Source organism: Eubalaena glacialis, unplaced genomic scaffold (genome assembly GCF_028564815.1).
Source record: "Eubalaena glacialis isolate mEubGla1 unplaced genomic scaffold, mEubGla1.1.hap2.+ XY scaffold_353, whole genome shotgun sequence".
NCBI classification, from domain to species: domain Eukaryota; kingdom Metazoa; phylum Chordata; class Mammalia; order Artiodactyla; family Balaenidae; genus Eubalaena; species Eubalaena glacialis.
In genome coordinates this window covers 117,727-134,794 of record NW_026871306.1, presented here as the reverse complement: position 1 = coordinate 134,794, position 17,068 = coordinate 117,727, and the positions used below count along the sequence as shown (strand labels likewise).

Sequence of the window (17,068 nt, the reverse complement as noted above, 5' to 3'; positions counted from 1 at the left end):
GGTGGTGCGAAGCACCCGTCTGCCCACCGGTGCTCCTTTCCACAGGGGATCCGGCTTTGTTAGAAGGCACCGCGTGTGACACCGCCGTCGCCGTCGGCGCTGCCGCCGCTGTCGCCGTGGGGGAAAAGCAGTGCTGATGGAGAGTCCAGACACAGGCGGGGGCGTTTGCTCGTGGCCACGGCCACGGCGGCGAGAGGCGCGGCCCCGGCCACTCGTGTTTGGGGCTGAGGCAAGCGTCCGAAAAGGAAGACACGGGACGTCGAAGGCCTCGAGTGGGCGCGCGCCAGTGCGGCCAAAAGGTTTGGCCGGGGAGGGAGGGTGGAGGTTGCCTGGCAGGGCTTGGGCTGGAGGTGCAGGGCACCGGGCGGCTCTTGTCGGGGCGCCGAGGCCGCGGAGCAAGCGTGGCCTAAAAGTGGGATGTGGACGGTGGGAGGTAGAGAGGCAGAAGAAAGGCTTCCCTGACCGGGAATCGAACCCGGGCCGCGGCGGTGAGAGCGCCGAATCCTAACCACTAGACCACCAGGGAGCGTCAGGCTCTACCACTGCTCCTGCTGGACCCATAGCACCCGCTCGGCGCCACCTTGGCGCCAAGACCCGGCCTTTCCAAGTCCAGCCACGCGCCGCCCCTGGCAATCCACGTGTCCTACCGTCCTTCCTGCTTGCAGCGCCCTCAGAACACTGCGCGCCTGCTTCTCGCACACACAAGAAAAGCCGCTGGGGCCAGCTAGCTCCCTGCTCCCAGCTCTCCCTCACAGGCCCCCGGCCGGCCGGCCGCCCGTGGAGCTCGGTAAAAGGTCAGCCCGCTGCGTTGGCCGGGAATCGAACCCGGGTCAACTGCTTGGAAGGCAGCTATGCTCACCACTATACCACCAACGCTGCACAGCCCGGGCCGCCCCGAGACGCCGGCACCGGGCTCGCCCGAGCGCACTCTCGTCGCCGCCGCCTTCTCCTCCTCCTCCTCCTCCTCCTCCTCCTCCTCCTCCTTCTCTTCCTCCTCCTACTCCCCTTTCTCTTCCTCGTCCTCCTCCTCGTCCTCCTCCTCCTCCTCCTCCTCCTCCTCAGCCGCCGCCGCCGCCGCAGCCGCCGCTTGGAGCAGCCCTGCCCCGACGCCCCGCCGGCCGGCAGCTCTGTGACGTCACAGGCGCCACCAAGGCTCCCCGGCGCCCCACCCGCGCCAGCCCTACGAAGCTGCCCTCGGCCACCGGCCCGACCGCCTCAGGGGGGCGCTCTCGCTGCCTTGCTGCTCCAGGGCCCTCCGCTCCACGCCGCGGCCCGCCCCCGCCCCCGGGGCACGCGTCTTCCAGCCCCCGGCTCGCCAAAGCCCTTCTCCACCGGGCGCTGGGCCAGGCCACTCCCCGCACCGACAGGGGGACGGCACTCATCCGCCTCCCACCCGTCCCGGCAGCTGTGCACCTATGCCGCTGTGCATAGCTGCGCAGCTGTGCGTCGCGACGCAAGGAGCCCCCTGAGACAGCCACTTGGGGCGGGCCGCAATGTCATCGGGCGCTTGTGGGGTCCAGAGGAGGCCGTCGCTCGGCCCTGGCGACTGAGCGCCCGGCGAGGAGGAAGGGCTGGGTGGCTGCAGGGGGGCGAGGGTGGGCAGGCTGGGCACGCGCTGGCGCCCTGCGCCTCGCTGGAGGGCGGAGGGCGGAGGGAGGAGAAGAAGGGCCCTTGGGAGCCAGGCGGCAGGACAGAGAGCGGCGCCAGCCACCAAAAGAGGGCGTGTTGCCTCCCCGTCGGGGAATCGAACCCCGGTCTCCCGCGTGACAGGCGGGGATACTCACCACTATACTAACGAGGACGGCGGCCACCGCCCCCGCGCCCGGCCGCTCTCGGGCTGCCTGCCGACGCCTCCCCCTGCCCTCCGGCCCCCTGCCCACCACGGGCGCCCGGCTCGTGCCCGACCCGACCCGACCCAACGCCACACCAACCGCGTCCTCCAAAGCAGCAGCCCCCGACCCCGACAGGGACCCGGACCCGCGTGGCCCTGAAAACTCCGAGTGCGCGCTGCCTACTGCCTCCGACGCGGGGATCGCGCCGGGTGGAGGGGGCCCGAGACGGAAAGCAAGGCTGCGAGGAGGGGGTGGGCGCGCGCCGGGCCATGGCCGGCGAGGAGACGCGCGGGTGGGGGTCGGCGGCAGGGGCTGGCCCGACGCGGCCCGGCTGCGTCCGGGGCCAGGGGTGGGCGAGGGCGCCACCGCGGCGCAGCCAGGCGCGTCGTCTGGCCGTGCTCCCCGTCGGCCGCCGCGCGCCCGTTCTGTCGCTCACCCAGACGGCCGCGCGCCTGGCGCGGAGCACCGCGCCCCGCCAAGGGCACCGGGGTTCGCGTCGCGTCGGGTCCCAGCCAGCCCAGCGGCCACGCGCACGCCCAGGCCCGCCGTCAGGATGGCCGAGCGGTCTAAGGCGCTGCGTTCAGGTCGCAGTCTCCCCTGGAGGCGTGGGTTCGAATCCCACTCCTGACAAGCCAGCCTTTTGGCCCGCCCGACAAACGCACCCGGCCCTATGGCAGCGCTTTACTGCCTTCCAGTCCGTTCGCGCCCTGCACTCTTGCGGCCTCTCCAAACTCCGGCCCGGACATCCACGCCTCTCAGACGCGGGACCTTCTCAGCCACGGCCGCGGGCCTGGCAGAAACGGCGCACTAGGAACCCTCCGGCGACTGGCTTTCCGGACAAACGCCCTCCCCAGGGGCCAGCTCCTAAGCCCCCTCCTACCTGCACCCCCACCAGAAAAACCTTCAGTCCTTCGCAGCCCATCTTTCCTCACCTGCTTGCGGCTGCTGCTGCTGCTGCTGGTTTTCCTGCCTGCCTGCCTGCCTGCCTGCCTGCCTGCCTGCCTGCCTTCGTCCCTCCCTCCCACTCCCACTCCCACGCTCCACCCCGCCCCCACCGCCACACGCAGAACGGCCGCGTGTGGAAAGCCCGTCCACGCCTGGCCCGCCCTCCGACTTCGGCCCGGTGAACAGCGGACTCGCTCTCACAGCCTTTCTTCCACTTCCGCCACCAGCAGCTCTCCCTCTTTCCAACATCCTGTCCTTCCCGCCAGCCCCAACGGCCCGCCTGCCCATTCCATTCCCTCCACAGCCACACCGTCTTGCCGGCCTGTGGTGCGTGCCCTCGGTGCTTTTTCGCCTTGGGACCTTGGCCGGACCACACCTGCCTACCTGCCTGCCTGCCTGCCTGCCTGCCGGGCCGCGTGCAGCCCAGCCTCCTGCTGGCCAGCCAACAGGGGGCCCTCCCTGCACGGGGCCTGGCGCAGGAGTCGCTCCCGGGAACGGTGCTCCAGTGAGTAGTGAGCGGAAGCCCTGGATGCCCTGTCACCCACCACAGACGTCCGGCCCCCAGCCCGGGCCACCCACCTCGGCGCCACAGCGCAAGTCCCTCGGGGAAGCCGCTGCTCCGGCCGGACCCAACCACACCCTGGCGCGCTCCCTCCCTCACCGGGCTGTCCGCGAGCCAGCAGCCAGTCTGCCCAAGTGCTTCTCCTCACAACCAACGCAGCAGAGCGGGACCCCGCGGGAGAGGGGTGGGCCAGAGCGCAGAAGCGAGGCTCAGACACCTTTGGTCTTGTGGCCTGAGCGCCGCTCGGCGACGGCGGCGGCGGCGGCGGCGGCGGCGGCGGCGGCGGTGCCCGGTGTCCATCTCCCACGCTCGCGGTCCCTGCACAGCCCCGAGCTCCGATCCCTGCCCCCGCCCGCCCTCGCACGCCCCGCACCAGCAAGAAAGCCAGCCGCCAGAGGGGCTGTGCGTCGGGGCCGGGCGGCTGCTGAGAGGAACGTCGGCGCTCAGCCGCAGCGGCCACGCCTCGCCTGCCCTGACTGGGATTCGGGCGCGGGCCAGGCCGCTTCGGCTCCTGGCTTCCTCTGGCGACACCGACAGTCTCGCGGCGGCCGTGGACGGCAGAGAAAGCGCGGGACGGGCCGAGCACGCCTGCGTCCCTCCGTCCCTCGTCCCTCGGTGCTTCCGACCGCCTCGCGCCCTGGGGTCGCCAGCGTGCCCGGAGCCTCTCATTCAGGTGGCCCGTCGGCCTCCTGCTCAAATGGAGCACATGCCCACGGGGCGAGCAGTGACCAGGGTCCGGCGGTTGGCGGCGAGCGCCGCTGGGGCAGCGCCGGGCGCCGGCGGCCATCGGTGCATGGGTGGTTCAGTGGTAGAATTCTCGCCTGCCACGCGGGAGGCCCGGGTTCGATTCCCGGCCCATGCAGCCGCAGCGTCCCCTTTTGGTTCCCGCAGCCCCACAGCGGAGCTGGGCTTCCCCGCTGCCACACTCAAGGCACCGGTCCTGCAACAGCTCGCTCACCACCGCACCTTCCGGCCCCTGTCCTTCCCACGCAGACGCCCCCACCCCACACACACCCGGGAGCCACGCCTCCAGGACCTGACACCTTGCGGGCTCAGCCACTCTTACGCCCAGACCCCTTCCTTGTCCTTGCTCTCGTCCTTACCCCGACCCCGCTTGTGTCACGCTTCTCGCTGTAAGGAACACCCCACACTGGCACCCGCACAGCCCAACCTCTTCACCTTTCGCCACGTTTCCAAGCTCTCTGCCTCACTCTGCCCGCACTGCGAAAGTTATACTATGTTTGCACAACCAGGAGCAAGGAAGTTGCCACCTCTGGGAGTGATACATCCCATTTTCCTGGAGAGTCCCCAAAGCGTCCACTTGCACGAGGAGTTCAAAAAGAAGTCCACACTATCATCGCAGACTGCACTCTAGATTCATGTTCTGACCCTCGACAGAAATACGTTTCCAACACCGGCCCGCTCCTCCACCACTACTGCCACCACCACCATCAGCACGACAAACACCACCCCCTCCCCTGAACCTCTGCTCCCACCAACAGCGTCAGCCCTCGGGACAGCACCACCGGCACCACCACCTCAGCCTCCACCCTACTCCCACAGACACCCCCATCCCACCCCCTATCTCCCCACTTTTCCCCCGATCCTTTCCAAATCCTACGTTGTCAAGGATCCTGCCCTTGCCTCTGTCCCGTTGCCCTCCTTTTTTCCCCCTTCGTCTTCGTCTCCTTTTCGTAGCAGTACGGTTGATTTACAATACTGGGTTACTTTCAGGTGTACAGCCAAGTGATTCAGTTATATGTCCTTTTCCAGGTTATTTTCCATTATACGTTATCACGACATATGAATACAGTTCCCTGTGCTGTACGGCAAATCCTTGTTGCTTCTGTGCTTTATGTATAGTATTTCCCCTCTGTTAATCGCAGCTCCGGATTCTTCCCTGCCCTACACTTTCCCCTTGGGTAACGAACAGTGTGTTTTCCATGTCTGTGAGTCCGTTGCTCTTTGGCACATACATCCGTTTGTAGTACGGTTTAGATTCCACATATCTTTGTGCTTCTCTGCCTGACTTACGTCGCTAAGTGGAGTATACTCTAGGTCCATCCTTATCGGTGCAAATGGCAATATCTCACTCTTTTGTATGGCTGAGTAATATTCCACAGTACATACGTACCACGTCTTCCTGTGCCAGCCATCGGTTGATGGGCACTTGGGTTTTGTCCATGTCTTGGCTGTGGCCCGTAGTGCTGCTGTGAACGTGGGGGTGCATGGATCTCTGCAAATGACAGTTTCTCTCCTTTGCCGATGTGTACCCACGATGGGGAGGGCTGGATCATATGGGAGCTCGTATTCCACCTATTTATTTAGTGTGTTGTTTTTATTTATGCATTTAATATTTACTTATTCATTTACTTATAAGAACTAGTAGCTGTAATTTTGGAAGAAAAGTTGATTAACGATATTGAGTTAGTTTCAGGTGCACAGCAAAGCGGATACTGTCTTCCATGTCTAATATTGTTTCAGATTGCTTTCCATTACAGTTTACTACAGGATATTGAATATCATTCCCGGTGTTATTCTGGAAATCCTTGTTGCTTATGTCTTTTATATGAAGTACGGTGTATCTGTTCATCGCAGCTCCTAATTTATGCCTCCACCCCTTCCGTTCTCCTCGGGGAACCATCAGTGTGTTTCCTATGTCTGTGAGTCTGTTTCTCTTTTGCACATACCTTCTTTTCTATTATGTTTTAGATTCCACGTATGTTTGTGCTTCTCTGTCAGACTTACTTCGCTAAGTGTAATGTTCTCTAGGACCATCCTTATTGTGGCAAATGGCAATATTTCGTTTTCTGAAATGGCTGAGTAATATTCCACAGTACATATATACCGCATCTCTTCCTGTCAGCCAACTGTTGATGGGCACATGGGTTTTTTCTATGTCTTGGCTGCGGCACACAGTGCTGCTGCAAACACGGGGGTGCGTGGATCTCTTCAAACAACAGTTTTTCTCTTTGGCGGATGTGTACCCACGACGGGGATTGCTGGATCATCTGATGGCTCATGTTTCTCCTGTTTATTTTGGTCGTTGTTTTTATTTATTTACTTACTTACTTACTTATAAGTACTAGTACTCGTGGTTTAAGAAGAAGAGTTGATTAACAATATTGAGTTAGTTTCAGGTGTACAGCAAGGGGGATACTGTTTTCCATGTCTAATATTGTTTCAGATTGATTTCCACTACAGGTTATTGCAGGATATTGACTATCACTCCCTGCGTTATTCTGGAAATCCTTGTTGCTTATCTCCTTTATATGAAGTACTGTGTATCTGTTCATCGAGCTCCTAATTTATCCCTCCACCCCTCCTTTTTACCTCGGGTAACCATCACTGTGTCTTCTAGGTCTGTGAGTCTGTTTCTGTTTTGCACATAGATTCATTGGTAGTACTTTTTAGATTCCACATATCTTTGTGCTTCTCTGTCGGACCTACTTCACTAAGTGTAATATTCTCTGGGAGCATTCTTGTTGCGGCAAATGGCAATATTTCATTCTTTTTTATTAATGGCTGAGTAATATCCCATAGTACATATATACCACCTCTTCTTGTACTAGCCACCCGTTGACGGGCACTTGGGTTTTTTTCCCGTGTCTTGGCTACTGCAAATAGTGCCGCTGTGAACGTGGAGGTGCTTGTGCCTTTTTGCACTCTTGTTTCGTCATTGCCGGGTACGTACCCAGGAGTGGGATTGCTGGATCATAGGGGACCTCTCCTTTGGCCTCTTTCAACCTCAACCCCTCCTCCCCCCACCCCCGCCGCCACACACACCTGAGACCGGATGGTTTCTCCCGATGAGAGGTGATGTATATGTCTCTGGGGCAGTAGAATGCCCCCACCCCATTCGGACCCCGCCTAGCCCCTGAGGCGCGCTCCGTTTCTGCTCTTCTCTTGCCTGCCTCCTACCCACCGCCCCCAGTCCCAACCCACTGGTTAGCCTGACCACCTTGCCGCACAGCACACCAGTCTGGCGCGCTCACCCGCCACCCCACCGCGAAGGGGTCCTCTCCCACCGTCTTCCTCGCCCCACAGCCCACTCACACACCCCGCCCTTCCCCCCAGCCTGCCGGCTCGGACCCCTCTCCCCGCCACCTTCCCCTTGTATCCCAGGCCCGACTGTCACATGTCCTGCCCGGAAGTCTCACTTCCGCCAGTGCTCCTCAGACGCACTCCTACTCCAGGCCCACCCCGGCCCCTGATCTGACCCACCCGTACACACGTGCCGGGCCAGGTGCTGCCACCACCCCCAAGCTTCTGCTGAGCCCCTGCCTGAGTGGCCAGCCGCTCTCCCGGGCCAGGTCCCCGCCAGCCCAACACCTCCCGCTCCTGCCCGCGCTCCACCCAGACACCCCAGGCCCTTCCTCGCACCTCCCAGCACGCGGCCCACCGCCGCCCTCTCTCCATGGGGTCCTTCTGCTCCGTTCCCTAACCCGCGTGGGGTGGCCACCGACCGCGGCCACAAACACCTTCATCCCACACTGTCAGCCACCCCCACGGCACCGGCAAGGGCGTTCAGGAAACCTGCTGCGGTGGTGCGAAGCACCCGTCTGCCCACCGGTGCTCCTTTCCACAGGGGATCCGGCTTTGTTAGAAGGCACCGCGTGTGACACCGCCGTCGCCGTCGGCGCTGCCGCCGCTGTCGCCGTGGGGGAAAAGCAGTGCTGATGGAGAGTCCAGACACAGGCGGGGGCGTTTGCTCGTGGCCACGGCCACGGCGGCGAGAGGCGCGGCCCCGGCCACTCGTGTTTGGGGCTGAGGCAAGCGTCCGAAAAGGAAGACACGGGACGTCGAAGGCCTCGAGTGGGCGCGCGCCAGTGCGGCCAAAAGGTTTGGCCGGGGAGGGAGGGTGGAGGTTGCCTGGCAGGGCTTGGGCTGGAGGTGCAGGGCACCGGGCGGCTCTTGTCGGGGCGCCGAGGCCGCGGAGCAAGCGTGGCCTAAAAGTGGGATGTGGACGGTGGGAGGTAGAGAGGCAGAAGAAAGGCTTCCCTGACCGGGAATCGAACCCGGGCCGCGGCGGTGAGAGCGCCGAATCCTAACCACTAGACCACCAGGGAGCGTCAGGCTCTACCACTGCTCCTGCTGGACCCATAGCACCCGCTCGGCGCCACCTTGGCGCCAAGACCCGGCCTTTCCAAGTCCAGCCACGCGCCGCCCCTGGCAATCCACGTGTCCTACCGTCCTTCCTGCTTGCAGCGCCCTCAGAACACTGCGCGCCTGCTTCTCGCACACACAAGAAAAGCCGCTGGGGCCAGCTAGCTCCCTGCTCCCAGCTCTCCCTCACAGGCCCCCGGCCGGCCGGCCGCCCGTGGAGCTCGGTAAAAGGTCAGCCCGCTGCGTTGGCCGGGAATCGAACCCGGGTCAACTGCTTGGAAGGCAGCTATGCTCACCACTATACCACCAACGCTGCACAGCCCGGGCCGCCCCGAGACGCCGGCACCGGGCTCGCCCGAGCGCACTCTCGTCGCCGCCGCCTTCTCCTCCTCCTCCTCCTCCTCCTCCTCCTCCTCCTCCTTCTCTTCCTCCTCCTACTCCCCTTTCTCTTCCTCGTCCTCCTCCTCGTCCTCCTCCTCCTCCTCCTCCTCCTCCTCAGCCGCCGCCGCCGCCGCAGCCGCCGCTTGGAGCAGCCCTGCCCCGACGCCCCGCCGGCCGGCAGCTCTGTGACGTCACAGGCGCCACCAAGGCTCCCCGGCGCCCCACCCGCGCCAGCCCTACGAAGCTGCCCTCGGCCACCGGCCCGACCGCCTCAGGGGGGCGCTCTCGCTGCCTTGCTGCTCCAGGGCCCTCCGCTCCACGCCGCGGCCCGCCCCCGCCCCCGGGGCACGCGTCTTCCAGCCCCCGGCTCGCCAAAGCCCTTCTCCACCGGGCGCTGGGCCAGGCCACTCCCCGCACCGACAGGGGGACGGCACTCATCCGCCTCCCACCCGTCCCGGCAGCTGTGCACCTATGCCGCTGTGCATAGCTGCGCAGCTGTGCGTCGCGACGCAAGGAGCCCCCTGAGACAGCCACTTGGGGCGGGCCGCAATGTCATCGGGCGCTTGTGGGGTCCAGAGGAGGCCGTCGCTCGGCCCTGGCGACTGAGCGCCCGGCGAGGAGGAAGGGCTGGGTGGCTGCAGGGGGGCGAGGGTGGGCAGGCTGGGCACGCGCTGGCGCCCTGCGCCTCGCTGGAGGGCGGAGGGCGGAGGGAGGAGAAGAAGGGCCCTTGGGAGCCAGGCGGCAGGACAGAGAGCGGCGCCAGCCACCAAAAGAGGGCGTGTTGCCTCCCCGTCGGGGAATCGAACCCCGGTCTCCCGCGTGACAGGCGGGGATACTCACCACTATACTAACGAGGACGGCGGCCACCGCCCCCGCGCCCGGCCGCTCTCGGGCTGCCTGCCGACGCCTCCCCCTGCCCTCCGGCCCCCTGCCCACCACGGGCGCCCGGCTCGTGCCCGACCCGACCCGACCCAACGCCACACCAACCGCGTCCTCCAAAGCAGCAGCCCCCGACCCCGACAGGGACCCGGACCCGCGTGGCCCTGAAAACTCCGAGTGCGCGCTGCCTACTGCCTCCGACGCGGGGATCGCGCCGGGTGGAGGGGGCCCGAGACGGAAAGCAAGGCTGCGAGGAGGGGGTGGGCGCGCGCCGGGCCATGGCCGGCGAGGAGACGCGCGGGTGGGGGTCGGCGGCAGGGGCTGGCCCGACGCGGCCCGGCTGCGTCCGGGGCCAGGGGTGGGCGAGGGCGCCACCGCGGCGCAGCCAGGCGCGTCGTCTGGCCGTGCTCCCCGTCGGCCGCCGCGCGCCCGTTCTGTCGCTCACCCAGACGGCCGCGCGCCTGGCGCGGAGCACCGCGCCCCGCCAAGGGCACCGGGGTTCGCGTCGCGTCGGGTCCCAGCCAGCCCAGCGGCCACGCGCACGCCCAGGCCCGCCGTCAGGATGGCCGAGCGGTCTAAGGCGCTGCGTTCAGGTCGCAGTCTCCCCTGGAGGCGTGGGTTCGAATCCCACTCCTGACAAGCCAGCCTTTTGGCCCGCCCGACAAACGCACCCGGCCCTATGGCAGCGCTTTACTGCCTTCCAGTCCGTTCGCGCCCTGCACTCTTGCGGCCTCTCCAAACTCCGGCCCGGACATCCACGCCTCTCAGACGCGGGACCTTCTCAGCCACGGCCGCGGGCCTGGCAGAAACGGCGCACTAGGAACCCTCCGGCGACTGGCTTTCCGGACAAACGCCCTCCCCAGGGGCCAGCTCCTAAGCCCCCTCCTACCTGCACCCCCACCAGAAAAACCTTCAGTCCTTCGCAGCCCATCTTTCCTCACCTGCTTGCGGCTGCTGCTGCTGCTGCTGGTTTTCCTGCCTGCCTGCCTGCCTGCCTGCCTGCCTGCCTGCCTTCGTCCCTCCCTCCCACTCCCACTCCCACGCTCCACCCCGCCCCCACCGCCACACGCAGAACGGCCGCGTGTGGAAAGCCCGTCCACGCCTGGCCCGCCCTCCGACTTCGGCCCGGTGAACAGCGGACTCGCTCTCACAGCCTTTCTTCCACTTCCGCCACCAGCAGCTCTCCCTCTTTCCAACATCCTGTCCTTCCCGCCAGCCCCAACGGCCCGCCTGCCCATTCCATTCCCTCCACAGCCACACCGTCTTGCCGGCCTGTGGTGCGTGCCCTCGGTGCTTTTTCGCCTTGGGACCTTGGCCGGACCACACCTGCCTACCTGCCTGCCTGCCTGCCTGCCTGCCGGGCCGCGTGCAGCCCAGCCTCCTGCTGGCCAGCCAACAGGGGGCCCTCCCTGCACGGGGCCTGGCGCAGGAGTCGCTCCCGGGAACGGTGCTCCAGTGAGTAGTGAGCGGAAGCCCTGGATGCCCTGTCACCCACCACAGACGTCCGGCCCCCAGCCCGGGCCACCCACCTCGGCGCCACAGCGCAAGTCCCTCGGGGAAGCCGCTGCTCCGGCCGGACCCAACCACACCCTGGCGCGCTCCCTCCCTCACCGGGCTGTCCGCGAGCCAGCAGCCAGTCTGCCCAAGTGCTTCTCCTCACAACCAACGCAGCAGAGCGGGACCCCGCGGGAGAGGGGTGGGCCAGAGCGCAGAAGCGAGGCTCAGACACCTTTGGTCTTGTGGCCTGAGCGCCGCTCGGCGACGGCGGCGGCGGCGGCGGCGGCGGCGGCGGCGGTGCCCGGTGTCCATCTCCCACGCTCGCGGTCCCTGCACAGCCCCGAGCTCCGATCCCTGCCCCCGCCCGCCCTCGCACGCCCCGCACCAGCAAGAAAGCCAGCCGCCAGAGGGGCTGTGCGTCGGGGCCGGGCGGCTGCTGAGAGGAACGTCGGCGCTCAGCCGCAGCGGCCACGCCTCGCCTGCCCTGACTGGGATTCGGGCGCGGGCCAGGCCGCTTCGGCTCCTGGCTTCCTCTGGCGACACCGACAGTCTCGCGGCGGCCGTGGACGGCAGAGAAAGCGCGGGACGGGCCGAGCACGCCTGCGTCCCTCCGTCCCTCGTCCCTCGGTGCTTCCGACCGCCTCGCGCCCTGGGGTCGCCAGCGTGCCCGGAGCCTCTCATTCAGGTGGCCCGTCGGCCTCCTGCTCAAATGGAGCACATGCCCACGGGGCGAGCAGTGACCAGGGTCCGGCGGTTGGCGGCGAGCGCCGCTGGGGCAGCGCCGGGCGCCGGCGGCCATCGGTGCATGGGTGGTTCAGTGGTAGAATTCTCGCCTGCCACGCGGGAGGCCCGGGTTCGATTCCCGGCCCATGCAGCCGCAGCGTCCCCTTTTGGTTCCCGCAGCCCCACAGCGGAGCTGGGCTTCCCCGCTGCCACACTCAAGGCACCGGTCCTGCAACAGCTCGCTCACCACCGCACCTTCCGGCCCCTGTCCTTCCCACGCAGACGCCCCCACCCCACACACACCCGGGAGCCACGCCTCCAGGACCTGACACCTTGCGGGCTCAGCCACTCTTACGCCCAGACCCCTTCCTTGTCCTTGCTCTCGTCCTTACCCCGACCCCGCTTGTGTCACGCTTCTCGCTGTAAGGAACACCCCACACTGGCACCCGCACAGCCCAACCTCTTCACCTTTCGCCACGTTTCCAAGCTCTCTGCCTCACTCTGCCCGCACTGCGAAAGTTATACTATGTTTGCACAACCAGGAGCAAGGAAGTTGCCACCTCTGGGAGTGATACATCCCATTTTCCTGGAGAGTCCCCAAAGCGTCCACTTGCACGAGGAGTTCAAAAAGAAGTCCACACTATCATCGCAGACTGCACTCTAGATTCATGTTCTGACCCTCGACAGAAATACGTTTCCAACACCGGCCCGCTCCTCCACCACTACTGCCACCACCACCATCAGCACGACAAACACCACCCCCTCCCCTGAACCTCTGCTCCCACCAACAGCGTCAGCCCTCGGGACAGCACCACCGGCACCACCACCTCAGCCTCCACCCTACTCCCACAGACACCCCCATCCCACCCCCTATCTCCCCACTTTTCCCCCGATCCTTTCCAAATCCTACGTTGTCAAGGATCCTGCCCTTGCCTCTGTCCCGTTGCCCTCCTTTTTTCCCCCTTCGTCTTCGTCTCCTTTTCGTAGCAGTACGGTTGATTTACAATACTGGGTTACTTTCAGGTGTACAGCCAAGTGATTCAGTTATATGTCCTTTTCCAGGTTATTTTCCATTATACGTTATCACGACATATGAATACAGTTCCCTGTGCTGTACGGCAAATCCTTGTTGCTTCTGTGCTTTATGTATAGTATTTCCCCTCTGTTAATCGCAGCTCCGGATTCTTCCCTGCCCTACACTTTCCCCTTGGGTAACGAACAGTGTGTTTTCCATGTCTGTGAGTCCGTTGCTCTTTGGCACATACATCCGTTTGTAGTACGGTTTAGATTCCACATATCTTTGTGCTTCTCTGCCTGACTTACGTCGCTAAGTGGAGTATACTCTAGGTCCATCCTTATCGGTGCAAATGGCAATATCTCACTCTTTTGTATGGCTGAGTAATATTCCACAGTACATACGTACCACGTCTTCCTGTGCCAGCCATCGGTTGATGGGCACTTGGGTTTTGTCCATGTCTTGGCTGTGGCCCGTAGTGCTGCTGTGAACGTGGGGGTGCATGGATCTCTGCAAATGACAGTTTCTCTCCTTTGCCGATGTGTACCCACGATGGGGAGGGCTGGATCATATGGGAGCTCGTATTCCACCTATTTATTTAGTGTGTTGTTTTTATTTATGCATTTAATATTTACTTATTCATTTACTTATAAGAACTAGTAGCTGTAATTTTGGAAGAAAAGTTGATTAACGATATTGAGTTAGTTTCAGGTGCACAGCAAAGCGGATACTGTCTTCCATGTCTAATATTGTTTCAGATTGCTTTCCATTACAGTTTACTACAGGATATTGAATATCATTCCCGGTGTTATTCTGGAAATCCTTGTTGCTTATGTCTTTTATATGAAGTACGGTGTATCTGTTCATCGCAGCTCCTAATTTATGCCTCCACCCCTCCCGTTCTCCTCGGGGAACCATCAGTGTGTTTCCTATGTCTGTGAGTCTGTTTCTCTTTTGCACATACCTTCTTTTCTATTATGTTTTAGATTCCACGTATGTTTGTGCTTCTCTGTCAGACTTACTTCGCTAAGTGTAATGTTCTCTAGGACCATCCTTATTGTGGCAAATGGCAATATTTCGTTTTCTGAAATGGCTGAGTAATATTCCACAGTACATATATACCGCATCTTTTCCTGTCAGCCAACTGTTGACGGGCACATGGGTTTTTTCTATGTCTTGGCTGCGGCACACAGTGCTGCTGCAAACACGGGGGTGCGTGGATCTCTTCAAACAACAGTTTTTCTCTTTGGCGGATGTGTACCCACGACGGGGATTGCTGGATCATCTGATGGCTCATGTTTCTCCTGTTTATTTTGGTCGTTGTTTTTATTTATTTACTTACTTACTTACTTATAAGTACTAGTACTCGTGGTTTAAGAAGAAGAGTTGATTAACAATATTGAGTTAGTTTCAGGTGTACAGCAAGGGGGATACTGTTTTCCATGTCTAATATTGTTTCAGATTGATTTCCACTACAGGTTATTGCAGGATATTGACTATCACTCCCTGCGTTATTCTGGAAATCCTTGTTGCTTATCTCCTTTATATGAAGTACTGTGTATCTGTTCATCGAGCTCCTAATTTATCCCTCCACCCCTCCTTTTTACCTCGGGTAACCATCACTGTGTCTTCTAGGTCTGTGAGTCTGTTTCTGTTTTGCACATAGATTCATTGGTAGTACTTTTTAGATTCCACATATCTTTGTGCTTCTCTGTCGGACCTACTTCACTAAGTGTAATATTCTCTGGGAGCATTCTTGTTGCGGCAAATGGCAATATTTCATTCTTTTTTATTAATGGCTGAGTAATATCCCATAGTACATATATACCACCTCTTCTTGTACTAGCCACCCGTTGACGGGCACTTGGGTTTTTTCCCGTGTCTTGGCTACTGCAAATAGTGCCGCTGTGAACGTGGAGGTGCTTGTGCCTTTTTGCACTCTTGTTTCGTCATTGCCGGGTACGTACCCAGGAGTGGGATTGCTGGATCATAGGGGACCTCTCCTTTGGCCTCTTTCAACCTCAACCCCTCCTCCCCCCACCCCCGCCGCCACACACACCTGAGACCGGATGGTTTCTCCCGATGAGAGGTGATGTATATGTCTCTGGGGCAGTAGAATGCCCCCACCCCATTCGGACCCCGCCTAGCCCCTGAGGCGCGCTCCGTTTCTGCTCTTCTCTTGCCTGCCTCCTACCCACCGCCCCCAGTCCCAACCCACTGGTTAGCCTGACCACCTTGCCGCACAGCACACCAGTCTGGCGCGCTCACCCGCCACCCCACCGCGAAGGGGTCCTCTCCCACCGTCTTCCTCGCCCCACAGCCCACTCACACACCCCGCCCTTCCCCCCAGCCTGCCGGCTCGGACCCCTCTCCCCGCCACCTTCCCCTTGTATCCCAGGCCCGACTGTCACATGTCCTGCCCGGAAGTCTCACTTCCGCCAGTGCTCCTCAGACGCACTCCTACTCCAGGCCCACCCCGGCCCCTGATCTGACCCACCCGTACACACGTGCCGGGCCAGGTGCTGCCACCACCCCCAAGCTTCTGCTGAGCCCCTGCCTGAGTGGCCAGCCGCTCTCCCGGGCCAGGTCCCCGCCAGCCCAACACCTCCCGCTCCTGCCCGCGCTCCACCCAGACACCCCAGGCCCTTCCTCGCACCTCCCAGCACGCGGCCCACCGCCGCCCTCTCTCCATGGGGTCCTTCTGCTCCGTTCCCTAACCCGCGTGGGGTGGCCACCGACCGCGGCCACAAACACCTTCATCCCACACTGTCAGCCACCCCCACGGCACCGGCAAGGGCGTTCAGGAAACCTGCTGCGGTGGTGCGAAGCACCCGTCTGCCCACCGGTGCTCCTTTCCACAGGGGATCCGGCTTTGTTAGAAGGCACCGCGTGTGACACCGCCGTCGCCGTCGGCGCTGCCGCCGCTGTCGCCGTGGGGGAAAAGCAGTGCTGATGGAGAGTCCAGACACAGGCGGGGGCGTTTGCTCGTGGCCACGGCCACGGCGGCGAGAGGCGCGGCCCCGGCCACTCGTGTTTGGGGCTGAGGCAAGCGTCCGAAAAGGAAGACACGGGACGTCGAAGGCCTCGAGTGGGCGCGCGCCAGTGCGGCCAAAAGGTTTGGCCGGGGAGGGAGGGTGGAGGTTGCCTGGCAGGGCTTGGGCTGGAGGTGCAGGGCACCGGGCGGCTCTTGTCGGGGCGCCGAGGCCGCGGAGCAAGCGTGGCCTAAAAGTGGGATGTGGACGGTGGGAGGTAGAGAGGCAGAAGAAAGGCTTCCCTGACCGGGAATCGAACCCGGGCCGCGGCGGTGAGAGCGCCGAATCCTAACCACTAGACCACCAGGGAGCGTCAGGCTCTACCACTGCTCCTGCTGGACCCATAGCACCCGCTCGGCGCCACCTTGGCGCCAAGACCCGGCCTTTCCAAGTCCAGCCACGCGCCGCCCCTGGCAATCCACGTGTCCTACCGTCCTTCCTGCTTGCAGCGCCCTCAGAACACTGCGCGCCTGCTTCTCGCACACACAAGAAAAGCCGCTGGGGCCAGCTAGCTCCCTGCTCCCAGCTCTCCCTCACAGGCCCCCGGCCGGCCGGCCGCCCGTGGAGCTCGGTAAAAGGTCAGCCCGCTGCGTTGGCCGGGAATCGAACCCGGGTCAACTGCTTGGAAGGCAGCTATGCTCACCACTATACCACCAACGCTGCACAGCCCGGGCCGCCCCGAGACGCCGGCACCGGGCTCGCCCGAGCGCACTCTCGTCGCCGCCGCCTTCTCCTCCTCCTCCTCCTCCTCCTCCTCCTCCTCCTCCTTCTCTTCCTCCTCCTACTCCCCTTTCTCTTCCTCGTCCTCCTCCTCGTCCTCCTCCTCCTCCTCCTCCTCCTCCTCAGCCGCCGCCGCCGCCGCAGCCGCCGCTTGGAGCAGCCCTGCCCCGACGCCCCGCCGGCCGGCAGCTCTGTGACGTCACAGGCGCCACCAAGGCTCCCCGGCGCCCCACCCGCGCCAGCCCTACGAAGCTGCCCTCGGCCACCGGCCCGACCGCCTCAGGGGGGCGCTCTCGCTGCCTTGCTGCTCCAGGGCCCTCCGCTCCACGCCGCGGCCCGCCCCCGCCCCCGGGGCACGCGTCTTCCAGCCCCCGGC

The 17,068-nt window shown here is 63.1% G+C and overlaps 12 non-coding genes across 12 annotated transcripts; 4 read left to right on the top strand and 8 right to left on the bottom strand.

Moving 5' to 3' along the window:
- Window positions 1-454: 454 nt before the first annotated feature.
- On the bottom strand, window positions 455-526 carry TRNAE-CUC (transfer RNA glutamic acid (anticodon CUC)). The gene has a single exon. It is a non-coding gene; the product is annotated as a tRNA-Glu (tRNA).
- Window positions 527-804: 278 nt separating this feature from the next.
- TRNAG-UCC (transfer RNA glycine (anticodon UCC)) lies at window positions 805-876 on the bottom strand. The gene has a single exon. It is a non-coding gene; the product is annotated as a tRNA-Gly (tRNA).
- An 853-nt stretch (window positions 877-1,729) lies between these two features.
- Window positions 1,730-1,801, bottom strand: TRNAD-GUC (transfer RNA aspartic acid (anticodon GUC)). The gene has a single exon. It is a non-coding gene; the product is annotated as a tRNA-Asp (tRNA).
- A 578-nt stretch (window positions 1,802-2,379) lies between these two features.
- Window positions 2,380-2,462, top strand: TRNAL-CAG (transfer RNA leucine (anticodon CAG)). Its single transcript has one exon. It is a non-coding gene; the product is annotated as a tRNA-Leu (tRNA).
- A 1,668-nt stretch (window positions 2,463-4,130) lies between these two features.
- TRNAG-GCC (transfer RNA glycine (anticodon GCC)) lies at window positions 4,131-4,201 on the top strand. Its single transcript has one exon. It is a non-coding gene; the product is annotated as a tRNA-Gly (tRNA).
- Window positions 4,202-8,336: 4,135 nt separating this feature from the next.
- On the bottom strand, window positions 8,337-8,408 carry TRNAE-CUC (transfer RNA glutamic acid (anticodon CUC)). The gene has a single exon. It is a non-coding gene; the product is annotated as a tRNA-Glu (tRNA).
- A 278-nt stretch (window positions 8,409-8,686) lies between these two features.
- Window positions 8,687-8,758, bottom strand: TRNAG-UCC (transfer RNA glycine (anticodon UCC)). The gene has a single exon. It is a non-coding gene; the product is annotated as a tRNA-Gly (tRNA).
- Window positions 8,759-9,611: 853 nt separating this feature from the next.
- Window positions 9,612-9,683, bottom strand: TRNAD-GUC (transfer RNA aspartic acid (anticodon GUC)). Its single transcript has one exon. It is a non-coding gene; the product is annotated as a tRNA-Asp (tRNA).
- Window positions 9,684-10,261: 578 nt separating this feature from the next.
- On the top strand, window positions 10,262-10,344 carry TRNAL-CAG (transfer RNA leucine (anticodon CAG)). Its single transcript has one exon. It is a non-coding gene; the product is annotated as a tRNA-Leu (tRNA).
- Window positions 10,345-12,005: 1,661 nt separating this feature from the next.
- On the top strand, window positions 12,006-12,076 carry TRNAG-GCC (transfer RNA glycine (anticodon GCC)). The gene has a single exon. It is a non-coding gene; the product is annotated as a tRNA-Gly (tRNA).
- Window positions 12,077-16,210: 4,134 nt separating this feature from the next.
- On the bottom strand, window positions 16,211-16,282 carry TRNAE-CUC (transfer RNA glutamic acid (anticodon CUC)). Its single transcript has one exon. It is a non-coding gene; the product is annotated as a tRNA-Glu (tRNA).
- A 278-nt stretch (window positions 16,283-16,560) lies between these two features.
- On the bottom strand, window positions 16,561-16,632 carry TRNAG-UCC (transfer RNA glycine (anticodon UCC)). Its single transcript has one exon. It is a non-coding gene; the product is annotated as a tRNA-Gly (tRNA).
- Between the last annotated feature and the right edge of the window lie 436 nt (window positions 16,633-17,068).